General features: G+C 39.5%; 1 long non-coding RNA gene across 2 annotated transcripts in view; it reads left to right on the forward strand.

Annotated features, from left to right (window-relative positions):
• The window catches only part of LOC147654824 (uncharacterized), a 28,166-nt gene that overhangs the window by 4,595 nt on the left and 10,730 nt on the right, over positions 1–12,841 (forward strand). Inside the window, exon 3 of one of the 2 annotated variants that reach the window (XR_015283204.1) lies at positions 888–7,918. The exons of the other annotated variant lie outside the window; for it this stretch is intronic. This is a non-coding gene — a long non-coding RNA (uncharacterized LOC147654824). Of the gene's footprint in view, positions 1–887; positions 7,919–12,841 lie in introns of those variants that run through there. 2 annotated transcript variants of the gene reach the window in all.

Here is a 12,841-nt window from a genome sequence, read left to right on the forward strand (position 1 = left end):
AGGAAAGGAAAGGAAAGGAAAGGAGAAAGGAAAGGAAAGGAAAGGAAAAAGGAAAGGAAAGGAAAGGAAAGGAAAGGAAAAAGGAAAGGAAAAAGGAAAGGAAAGGAAAGGAAAAGAGAAAGGTTGTTGAGAACAGAAAGCCAGCTAAAACTGGAAAAGAAAACGAATGCAAAATAAGTATTTCAGGGAGAATTTATGGTAGTTTAAATCCCTATTTCTTTTGCCAGGTAAAGAAATCCTAATCCTGTTACATGATCTTAAACATCTTTCCAAGTGCTTCAGTGAATCACTGCCATTACCAATATGGGCAGAAATTTACTATATCAGCTTCCCAGACACTGAACACAGTGTTGGCAGAGATGATAGATATTAACTCAGTGAGTCAGATAGGGTGTTCTTTTTTTATCTTCAAGGCACACAGGAGCAGCTCCAGCCATGTTGCCCCCGCAGCTGCTGCCGAAAGCTGGCTGGACAGAGTGATAAGACTGGGACTGCTGATGATTGGCACTGCAAGACTTGCATGCTAAGTTTAAGCTGTTCCAGAAGGCAATGAGACTATTACTGACATCCTGGAGCAGTGCCCTGAGGTCACGTCAGTCATGCTTAGGAATCTAGGAAAACCCCAACAAATACCATTTCTGTCATTATAATGATACATAGTTGTGGCATCATTATCTTGATTGATAATGTTTGCCAGTCTTGCAAAGCTCCCTCACTGAAGCTTTGTACCTGTGACATTATTTGCTGTGGAAAATGTCACATTTAATTTTTTCTTGCCCAGTCCTAGCATACATCCCCTTCTGCCTAAACTAAGCTGTTTGGTTTTGTGGAAGCAAAGTCCATACATTACCTTTTACTTAATGGGAATTTGTTTTGTTTGTTGGCAGGAAGGCTTTTGAGTAGTTTCTGTATCTCTCCTAAAGAAATAGCTATGGTTGAAGATGGTTAGGATAGAAGACAGCAAAGAATACCCTCTGCACTCTTTAGAAACACAGCATGATAGCAACCTGAAGTTGCTTTGAAGAAGCTGCGTGCGCCGTGGAGATATGGTATGGTTGGCTGCTGCCAAATGGAATCAGTGGATGAAGTAACAGTCAGAATCTGAAACTGCTCTTCAAGAGACATCAGATTTTGTTTTCTCTGATTTTTCCATTTTTTTTCTGATTTCAGCATTCCATCCTTTGAATCATTTAAGAAGTCTGAATTTCAAAACCAAATACTCGCTGAGAAAGTCAGTCAGTGCTGACCTATAGCTAGGAAACAGCAGCCATTTCTTCCAGATGAATGCATCACTCTGTGCTTATCTTTTCCTTGTACACTTCCTCATCCACAGCTGGCCACAGGACAAGGAAGAATACCAGGCACATAGGTGCATCTACTTCTCCTTTTGAGCAAACCTACCTACCAGAGTACATCCCATCTCTGCTACCATACTGCATTGCTCTGAAGAAATCTCCTTTGAGTCACCCCAAAACATCAAACCTACAGGACTTTGGAGAAGGGACTTTGGTCTTTTTTTTCAACAGCACTTGGGTTCATCCTGTCGGTCTGTACCAATTTGAAAAGGGATATTGAGGACAAAGGGCTCTATCCATTAAGTGATTTGGGCAGTCTTATTTACACAGTGATTTGATTCTTTTTCAACAGAGTCACAACCATATTGACCCATGACATTTCTGCTGAACAACCAGATGAGCGCCAGTTCAGTTCAGGGAGATCAGGGGTGCTGTCCCAGACTGCCTTAATACAAGTTTCCAACTCTTTCCAGCATACAAAAATTCCAGTCTTGCCTCTCACTAGATTAAAGGCTGCAAGCCTTGACAGTGTGACTTCAGGTTTCCTCGAGTGCTGTACTGCAAGAGCAGCCAATAGGAAGGCAGCAACAGACTAACAGGAAATAAATTGCAACTCCTACATGAATTTCTTTCCTAGTCTGCATAAATTACTGATGCACTAATATAGAGTTAAAGAGTGGTTGCTTGACTGTTATCCACTGGTAGATATCAAGATTCTGAGTGCAATGACTGACCTGATCCATCTGCACCTGACAGTGCTCCTCTGCCTGTGCTGCTCCTCTTCCCCTTAGGATGTCCCTCCAAAGTTAAGTGTCTTGTAGGAGATTGAACCAAGAATGCAATGCCAGTCTGGGAGATTGAATATAAGTGATACTTAGTGTTTATTAGCAGTAAAGCCTTTTGAGGAACCATACACATTGTAAACCAGCAAGTCTCTCTTTCTTCCTGGTTCTCAGTCAGAATGCGCGCGTGCACACACACACACACACACACACACACACACACACACACACACACATGCAAAAGAGCCCAGATTAATTTCAGGAGTGCCCAAACATCATTGAGTGTGCTGGAAAATGGCATCAATACAAGGCTGATACCATGACTTGTTATTGCATTTGAGTGTTGCCATCACTAGAGAAATGCTCTAACCTGGTAATTCAGGAATGGGAACTAAACCATTTTAACCATCTTGTTATCAAGACACCGTATATTCACTGTAGGCTATTTCATCAGCATCTTATTAGAAACAGGGATTGGAGGTTTGCCATGTCTTGGTGGTGCTTTAGAGTCCATGATTGCTTCTGAACCATATGGAGCAGTTCCATCAAAAGACATCAAAAGTGGGAAGATGCAAGTAGGAACAAGTAAGGGGGAAAGAACCCGCAGAACCCAACCCTTTGGTTACGCTGGGGGTCCTTTTCCTTTTCTTTCTGCACATTTAGAAAGTGGCTGATGTGACACATTTTCCAAATAGATAATAATGCATGCACAAGAGCTAGGAACATCTTGTACGCAGATATGAGTCAGTACTTGGCAGGTGGCTAATGGGAGTCAGATTTCCCAGACAATAATTACATTTTCAAAATAAGAATTAAAGAGACAAGAAAAAATGGAGTTATTCCCATTAGCTGAGAGTGTGAGCTCTGAAGTGAAATTATATTTTCTTTCCACATAATTGATTTTACATCACTTCAGAGGTTGCCTGCAAAAAACATTCAACAATGATAAGTTGGATCTTGCAAGGACTTCACTTACTAAATGGGTACAGGTTAAATAACTACTTGTTTCTCTCCTCCAAGCTGTCCAGCCATTTCTGATGTGAAAACTGTAAACACATGACAGTAATATCATATAGTGTTCAAGCATCCTATGAAAATGTCACAAAGGGACGCAACTATCAGTGTAGTTAGCCAAGAAGAACAGCATGTGGCACACCAATTGCTTATTTGTTACTGTGGATCAGAAAAACTTTTCCATACCATGACTTTTCCATATCAAATTGAGGACTATGAATTCAGGCATGTCTGCTACTTCTGTGGAAAACAGCACTAAGATTCCTCTTAGCCTTGAGGAACTGTGACTTGGGCTTACAGTGCATTTCCTAATTTCATCATAAAGAGATAGATGTGGCCAGAACCACAGAGCTATAGGTGGGATATGATTCTGTACGTTGCAGTTTGACTTTTAATTGTACCTATTTCAATGTTTGGTTATTTCTGTCAGAATCAGTCTTTTTAATCGGTCTTTGAAAACTATCTTTTCAAAAACAGGACATGAGAAGATGCTTGCCTTTGGTAAAAAGTCTGCCTATCCGTCTGCCTGTTTACGTGCCTGTCTATCTACTATTCTAAGTACTGTTAGCTATGGAAAAGTAGAATTCCAGTAGTCAGAACAAATTAATTTTGGGGCAAAAGTATGCTTCAAAGTTTGTGTTCAAATTTCCTGATGAAAAGGCATACTCCCGTGTTGACCTCTGTCTTTTGTAATGAAACAGATCTCTTTTCCAGGTAAGGAGGCTGTGTTGTGTCCTGGAAAATGTGTTTAAACCAAAGAACTCTGTCTAAAGAGGGGAATAAGACCATAAACCCCCAAGCATGTTGGTATTATGTTACCACTTCGATTTTCAATGAGATATGGAATATTTTAGTATTTAATATTTTTGTTAATTTGTCTCCAAATTTTCTGTCAAAAATTTTTGCTTTCTTCTTCAACTCCAGTTGAACTGCCAGTTCTCAAGGCAGCTGTAGGTGCTTACTCTGTTTGTTTGCTTCATGCAGGATAGGGGTAGGCCATGGAAAGGTGTGATCCATATAGTGTTGGATTTTCTCAGAAGCTGCATCTGAGAAAATGTGAGCCACAGGAACAATGTTAGGCTACATCCTTCACAGGATTTTCTTAAGCTTCTAGCTGCAGTTTGTCCAGAATGTTATAATATTTTTTTGCAATATTGTCCTTTAACATACATGCATCAACCCAAAGACAGATGTGTGGGTAGAAACCACATCTTCATGAGAGCCAGATATCACCACAAAACCAGTGGGATGAGATGCTTTCCAAGTCACAGAAGTGCCATACCATGAGATGGGTCAATAGCTCAGAACAGGATTTTTTTTTTTATTCATTTCAATACGAGGAAAGGGGATTTAGTGAGAAAAAAGGTGCAGAAGCAAGCAGACAGATTATATATATATTAAAAAAACCCCATACTTATAAAGGTACTTTACTAGATAAGTGAGACTAAATATTACAAGTCATGTGTTATGGTACTTGAAGACTAAAACAAAGAAATTTTTTTGTATGCCCAGCTTCCTTTCTCTAAGTAAATTCCTGGGGATATTTAGAGCATTACAACTTCCAGTTGTTTCCTGTGGCTGAAAGCTTCCAGGTTACCCACTCACTGTTAAAGGAAGTGCTTGTCTTGGCAGAAAACATCACTGTCAGTTCAGTCCTGTCTGGGGCCAGTGGGAAACTTCTGGTTGTCCAACATACAGCTGGGTTGAGTTCTGAGAGACTTAACTTCCTGAGGCTCATGAGGACATGGAAATTGACAAGCATACACTGGTCTTTGGAGTCATCATGCGCATGACAGATATCATAAGAAACAAATTTGGGCTGCAACTTGGACATACCCAAGGGAGAAGGGGCAGTCCTTATGCATCTAGTGCTCAAGACCCCTCATTTGGCTGTGAGAACAATTTCCTGAGGTGCTGAGTTCATCCTGCCCAGGGAAAATACATCCAGGGTTCACTGATAGCCTGCAGAAAGATTCCAGAATCACAGGTGGAAGTGGTCAGGTGGAAGTGGTCCATCTTGTCCAACTTCCTTGCTCAGTCACAGTCATGCTAAAGCACATGACAAAGGATTGTGTCCAGGAAGTTCTTGAATATCTCCAGTGGGGGAGATTCCACCCACAAGAGAGATGTTCCAGTCCCCTCACTATCCTTGTTACCCTCTGCTGGACCTGCTCCAGGGACTCCTCATCTTTCTTGTACTGAGGAGCCTAGAACTGGACACTCCAGATGTGGCCTCAACAGAGTTGAGTGTAGGGATCACCTCCCTTGTCCTGTTGGCAATGGTTTTTCTAACACACCCCAAGGTTCTGTTGGCCTTCTTGGCCACAAGGGCAGACTGCTGGCTCATGGACAGCCCCAGGTCCCCCACCACTGCTGCTTTCCAGCAGGTCGGACCCCAGCACTGAGGCCAAGTTGGCTGTGAGGGTCTGTTGCTTGTTTGCTTTTGGCCTCTCTGCAGATGCAAGCTGTTCAGTGGGAATACACACTCCATGGCATGAAGTAGTATCTCTGTTTCTGGGCTCCAGATACAAGAAGACATAATATAAAAAGTGTGTTATAAAAAGAACAAAATATTGACCTGTTCCTGTGGTGAATGGGCGTGAGCAGGCTCAAAGTGCTGTGCTGTTACTTTTCCCGATCCCTCAATAGAGATCACTGTTCCTAAAAACAAACAAACAAGAAGCTAATTTAAAGCATTTCAAATCTAGTTATCTTTGAGCTTCAGAAGACTGGACACCAACTAGTTCTGTATCAGGAGTGTGATGTCCAGTTCTGATTTTAAATCATAGCTTATACTGTCATGGACATTTAGGGTAAGATTTATCTTGCCCTAGTTCTCAACAAGTTACTTCATCCTAACAGAATTGCCCAGTTCATGGGAAGTCTGCTCTCAGATGTCCTTGAAGAATTTCTTAATCGTCTGGCTTTTGGAAAACTTGTTTTCCACAGCTTCTGTTAGAGAATTATGCAATGAGGAATCCAACACTCACTGGGCCAGAAAGAGAGGGAGACGGAGCACAACACTTAAGGGTTAGCAGGCTGCAGGGCAGTTTCTATATTTTACCCAATGTTTGTGTAAAGTGACACACTCTTCTTTGGGCATCAACCAAAATCTTGGGGAAAGCAAGTGCCACCTGTGCCATCTGACTTGCTCTAGGCAGCTGTAAATGATGGAGTACACATGGTTTGGTGTTCAGTTCTCAGGTGCCTGGCTCTGCTGAGGCCTAGTAAAAGGAAACTGGAGATCTAAGCTTCTGAGCACAGCCAGAAAAATCTAGTGTTGCAACAATACCTGTACTTCAAAATCTTAGTTTTGCTTTTGTATCTAATGTCCACTCTGATTCATACACATTGCATGTGTCCTAAGCCTTAGTATTCACCTGTCTTTCTTTATCTCCAACCTTTTGACTCCTGCTTCCTTACAGGATTATTTTTGTTTAGACCTGCAGCCTTTAGCAAGCAAACATTTTTTGGCTGGACTGAGTTCTATATCAAAATGCCTTTTCCTTTTGCTACAAAAATTTGTAGTTCTCTCTAATATCTCTTCCCCTTCAGTGGTCACTTGAAGGGTAAAATGTCTACTAGTACCAAATGCAGTTTTGGTAATGAGGTACTGGTGCAGAATAAACACTTCTCCACAGCATTTGTGTACTTCAAACCATTCCTCATTAATACAGTTTGTTCTAAATTGAGCATAAGGTTGTAACTGGAGACCATTACACTAGAGTCTATTAATACTGGGTCAGATTCTACAGCACTGACTACATCCAAAAAGTCCTTACTTGCACCAGCAAGTTCTGTTTAAAGTAATGGTAATTTAATTCCTTTTTCACTGCCTAATCTGGCCCACATTTAGGGATGCAATAACATTTTTTACAGCATTGGTAAGATGATAAAAAACTTTATAGAAAAAAAAATTAAGCTCTTGAAAAAAGTGATAGCTGATGTCATAAGTATCATTCTTTCCAAATCCTTCTTATAGCAGTGTAGAGTGGGGATCTTCTGCTGAAATGGTTGCCAGAATTTTCAGTTTCACACATCTTTGTCAAGGGGTTATAACCTTCCTAACAGTAGTTTGAGCAGAAGGTTGTTGTGAAAGTGTCTTTTCCTATCTTGGAAGAGTGATACTGGATTGAAATTGAAAACTAAAATAACTGTTAATATTTTTTAGGTACTTTTCTGAGACATTTGTTCATGTATTAAAATGACATGTGGAAGCAGTTAGCAAAATGTTCACTTTAAAAAGAAGGAAGCATTGAGTGGAGAAGGACAAGCAGTATCTTTCTTCACCCTTTTAACTACTCTAAGAAATCTGTTTTTAGCAGTGATATGTGTTGTGTCAGCACCACAGAGGGGCTTGAGTCCTGTGTAAATGGAGGCATCTGCTCTACCTCTTTTAAAAGACCTGGCACTCTCTGTTTCTGTTGAATGGAGGACTCTCAGCCTCTCTCCTGGGGTCACACATAAAGCCAAGAGTTAATCACACATCCAGAAAGACACGCTGCTGCATGACAGCCATCCTGTGTCTGCAGTCCCTGTGTTCCCACCTTGTCTTCTGTCAGTGCTGTGCTTTCATTTAAATCTTTCTTGTGAGTTTTTTCTGGGTTTTTTTTTTGCATTGTATTTGTAAAAAGGGAAGAACACCCCCTCTTTATTGTCTTGCCAAACCAAATATACCAGCCTCACTTATCTTCTGTGTAAATTTTTTAGCACTCCTGATCTTTTGAGAAGTTTTTTTGTACTTCACCTTCACTTGAATACCTGTCATAATACCTATGCAAGTGACTTTACCTGTTCACAATAAATTCAGAATCTTGCCTCTCCAAATTGGGAAAAGATGCTTTAATGAAACTTCTGCTCCCCTTAGTCTTATCATGTTAACATTTTCAAACAGTATGATAAGAGTCTGGAGTGAAATTTATCATCTCTCAACTAGAAAACACTATTTCTTGTCTTATCCTTTTCCATTCACCGTGTGCTTAGGGACATCATCTCCTCTGCCCAGAATTCATATTCACCTCATTTAGACACTGCCACTTTGAAGCTGACATCTAGTCCATGCTATCTGCTCTAACTGAAGTGAGGCAATTCAGTTCACTGATCTGAAGGTGGAAAGACTGGTATTTAGAAATAATGGTTTCTCTCCTTTAACTACAGAAGGATCCAGAGGAGCCGACTTGACCACATGCCATAACTTTGTGATGGTCAATTTGACATGGGTCCTACATGTATATTAACAAGTATTCATATTCAAGTATATTCATAGTCAAATATATTGGAGATGTGATGATGCAAAAGGGCTTGAGGGAAGAGATAATAGAATTACCAATTCCATTTATAAGAAAGGGAGGGCATACCTAATGCTGCCAGTTACAATATATTAGCTTTTGCTAATAATTAGTACTTTGCTAAGTGCTCTCTGTGGTGCTAAAAAAAGGTGAGGAGCAAAGCGACTCCTGACAATTTGAGAGTTGAAAAGAGGAATAAAAATTACTACCAGAGTTCAAATTGGTTTATCAAGACTTTTAAAATTAAATAATCCAGAGATTTATAGCAGAGATTGAAATTTTGGCCTAAAGAAGAAGCTAATATTAGTCTTCTTTCAGCATTAAAACCCTATTCAAAGTTCATGATCTACCAAGATTTCCTAACCTTATCAGAAGAACTTCAAAGAAAATGTCTGAGCGTGGGTGTCACTAGGGAAAAAGAAAAATAAACAGGGGCTAGCATAACTATAAAATTCAGCATGTGAAAAGGTTCTAGGCAGACAGTCAAAATGACAAGAACAAATACACAAGAGGGCAGAACTCTGTCTGCCAACAGTTACAGCAGTATTGCATATCATTTGTGTTCCTGCTTATGGTAATGTTGTGCTAGTACAGCTCACTTGATCTTTCTGGATCTAGTCCTGATTTTCAGTGATGTGAAAGCAGAATCATCCACATGTGCCTCTCGCTTTTACTTCTCCTTTGAACTAAGAGCTGAGGAAAGTGGAAACTTCTTGCGAGTGTTGATATTGATATAAACCTTACAGAAGGTTGGGCTGAGAAGTAGGAGTTGAATATCTTTGTATATATTCTTCTATTACACAAGAAATTATTTTTGAATGCAATCAAAACATTGGCCCTGGATCCTATTGCACTAAACAGTGGTGTTAAGGGTTCTCTGCAAGTCAGATGAGCAAAATCTAGTCAAAACACTAGTCAAAGTTCAAAACCAGATATCTTGCTTCTGATGGGAAAATGCATCAGATTCTCCAAATCTTGCCTTTCTCTGATTCTGACTTTAATGACTTAATATGTTATTCAAGATATTTTGAAATACTTTAGTTGAATAAATAGTGCCTGCTAATTTATTCTTTGAAATAATACTAAAGAAATTATTAAAAAGTATTAGAAAAAAGATTGTAAGGGTTATTTTTCCATTTTTTTGTTTCTTCCGGTGCTGATGAATAAGTCAGTTCTATGCTTGGCTGCTAACAGTCATTATAATTACATATAATATGGAAGAGAAACATCTTGAGAAAAAGCAGCTGCATCACCCTTAATATAAGGAAGAAATCTGAATACTTGAAAGCCTTTTAATGTACAGTCTAACACAAGCAATACCAGCCTCCCATTATTAGCAGACCTTCCTGGTAGAGGTGTAAGACAAATATAAGGAAAAAATGTCTGCAGCCCAGGAAGGTTGTTTTTCTTCCTTCTGAGAATTAGAGCAAAAGCCCAACTGGGCTATTTGTTGGTATCCTGAACCATTATTATTCTCTGAGTCTCATTAAAACAAAAGAAAACAAAACAAAAACCCTGCCTTTGTCTCGGGTCATTCCAGAACATTTGCCCTCTGCTGTAATGTATCCAGGGAGGAAATGTTTTTCTTCTTTTAAAATGAACAGTGCTAGGATATTGTGAAGAATTCATGTAGGATAATATGCTATCAGCACCCTCCAGTTGTTTGTTATGGCCATTTTCAGCCCAAATGGGGACACTGAGTTCACTTGAATTCTCACGCTGCTGGCAAAGTCATCTGTCTGACAACAAAAAACCCAACAATCACTTCCTAAAAAGTTTCAGAGAATTACTTTTCTCAGACTTATCTCAATGTTTGATTCCACTGCTGAGAAGAAATTCAGTTTTACAACAGACTTGTCCCTTGACTGTATATTTGTTAGTGGTGACTAACAACCTTCTCATATGCTTTGCTTCTCTCTGGTGGAGATAATAAAGAGGACATTCTCTCCTGTGTCCTGTGGATTGATGTGGCCCATGCTTAAGGTCACTCCAAAACAACAGGCCCTCAATTGCAGTCATGGCTAGGGGTCTTTTCTATGAAAAAAAGCCCTTTTTTGCTGGAGGCAGCAGACTTTGTAGGGGTATGGCATGCCAGAGATGCACAGGAATGTGAGGTTACTTCATAAGCACAATTTCTAATCTCAGCATGTTTCCCCACAGCAATTCTGTGTTATAAAGTTAATATGGATGTTTTATGCAGAAAGCTTTATGTTCTGAAGATCTGCCATGATGCCACATAGGAGAGGAGGGTTTCTCTCTCAGTTAAGTCACAAGACCAGGAGCAAAGCAAGGGTAAGGTTCCTTTTTGCACAGACAAAAATGAGAGAATTGACAGCAGTGGAAATGTTCTCAAACCTCCTCAGACATTTTCCCAGAGAATGCAGTTCTCAGGGTATTTAAGTGTCAGTGGTGCTGGCTGCTTGGTTACATTTTTGCCCAGCTTGTGGCAGTTCTCCTGTATGCATATTTTGCACATGTCCACAAGGAAGAGCATTTATAATTGCACCCAGAACAGAAAGCAAAGCTCATTTTCTAACTGTGGATGCCAGCTGGCAAGTACGGGGCTTGTTTTCTTTCTAAAACATAGACTTTCTTTTTAGCCTTAGCAACTACCTCCCACTTCCTCTCAAAATATGTGTTTGATGCTTGGTAAAGATCACTGTGGTGATATTACTGATGAGAGGAAAAAGGTAGGAGGATGGTCAGGATGATAGCCATAAATTTAGGAAACCTAAATTAAAATCTGTCACATACTTCCTGTGCTATCTTTGACAAATCACTGAGCCACAGAGACACAACCGACTTAGTTTTTCTCAAACTCTGTGCTTCAATTTCACATCTGTCAAATATGAAGCATAGGATTTCTGTAGCATGAGTTTATGAAAATTCTGATTGTGAAGTTTCTGGATATTTGCTGTCATGAGGGCAACATTACTTTTTAAATTAAGGCTTTTGAAAGGGATCATTAAGATATACAAGAGGACTTGCTTTTACCTATTTATTTGATCTCATCTTAAGGAAGCTCAGTCTGAACACAAAAATAAGTGCTGTAGAACTGCAGAAGAGGATCTCTTCATCAGGAACAGATTCTTCATCAGGAACAGATGAACAAACTCTTGCAACCTTCTTGGGAGAAAACTGCTCCTCTGTTGAGTTTTCCAGAAGAATAAGTGTGAGAATGGTTGAAATAATAAATTCTTCTGAAAAAAAATACGGTTTCCTGTTGAGTAATCCAAGCCTTTATTGTTTTTCAGGAAGCAGAGAGCTGCAGAATCTAAAAAAAAAAATAAAAAATCAACACACTAGTTAGCACAGACTAATAAAGTAACTGTTAACATTACGTGACATGCCTCTGGAAGTATGTTTATTGCCCCAGGAATTCCCCAGTGATAGTTTTCTGACTGGTTTTGTTTGTTTTGTGCGATTCAGGGTTTATTGATATGAGATATAATTTAAAATACATGTGGATGAGAAACAGTTTATTTTATTTAAATAATTATTTTACTTTCTTCTTGCCAAGAACCTTTCCAAATCTATTAAGAAACTGATAAATAAAAGTGTCAGTCCTGGGTCCACTGAGGCAGGAAAGAAAATGATTGCCTGTAGTCAGAGTTAAGACAGTGGGCTTTTACACATAACAAAACATACCCAGGCACTGAAGTCAGGGGTCTTTTTGACTGAACCAGCACAAGGATCATCTTGCAATTATGTAATGTAAGTGCATTGCTGCTGTGGGACGTGTTGTCTGTGATCTAGGGCTGAAGGTAAGTGCTGCAGAAGCCAGCACCAACAGAGTGTGAACAGCATAACAGAACCCACACAACATTTCCCATTGCTTGACCCAAGCTCTGCAACAACCTCTGGGAAGAGAGATAACATTTCAAGAGGACAAGTTAATCTTCTGTTGCTTGCCTTAAAGAAGTAATTCCCAGTTAGTGCTGTGCACCAATGAACTTTCACAGTAGTGACAGCTTCAGAGTGATGCCTATTTCCCACCCACCAATGCTGCCTGCAAAGTTTTTACTGACCTACTGCAGTAAGAAAACTTATGAGAGTTATTTTAATCAATGATTTTCTTCTCAAGCCTTAATGTTGTTAACTTTAAGAAGTCATTAGGATGCTGGCATGAACAGTAGACAATAGTTACAGGTTTTAATGAATGCAAATGTGGGGAGGAACTCTCTTTCATCTTCCAAGAAACAGAAGGGATTAACCTAAAATGGCATACCTAATTACCCAAATCATGCCTTCTCCAGTGAAAAGCAATAAAAATGAGAGCCTGTGATTATTTCTATATTTTTGAAATAAAATGCTGATGCCATTAGCTAAGAAATACTTCACTGACAGTTTGAAACAAATGTCTCCAATACACTTTCAATATAGATTTTAAGGGTTCATTATTCTTGGTTTGTTTTATGCCAGTCAAACATTAAAAACAGATTTTCTGAGGCTTAAGAAGTAT

This window comes from Cyanistes caeruleus, chromosome 2, assembly GCF_971803275.1.
Source record: "Cyanistes caeruleus chromosome 2, bCyaCae1.hap1.1, whole genome shotgun sequence".
NCBI lineage: Eukaryota > Metazoa > Chordata > Aves > Passeriformes > Paridae > Cyanistes > Cyanistes caeruleus.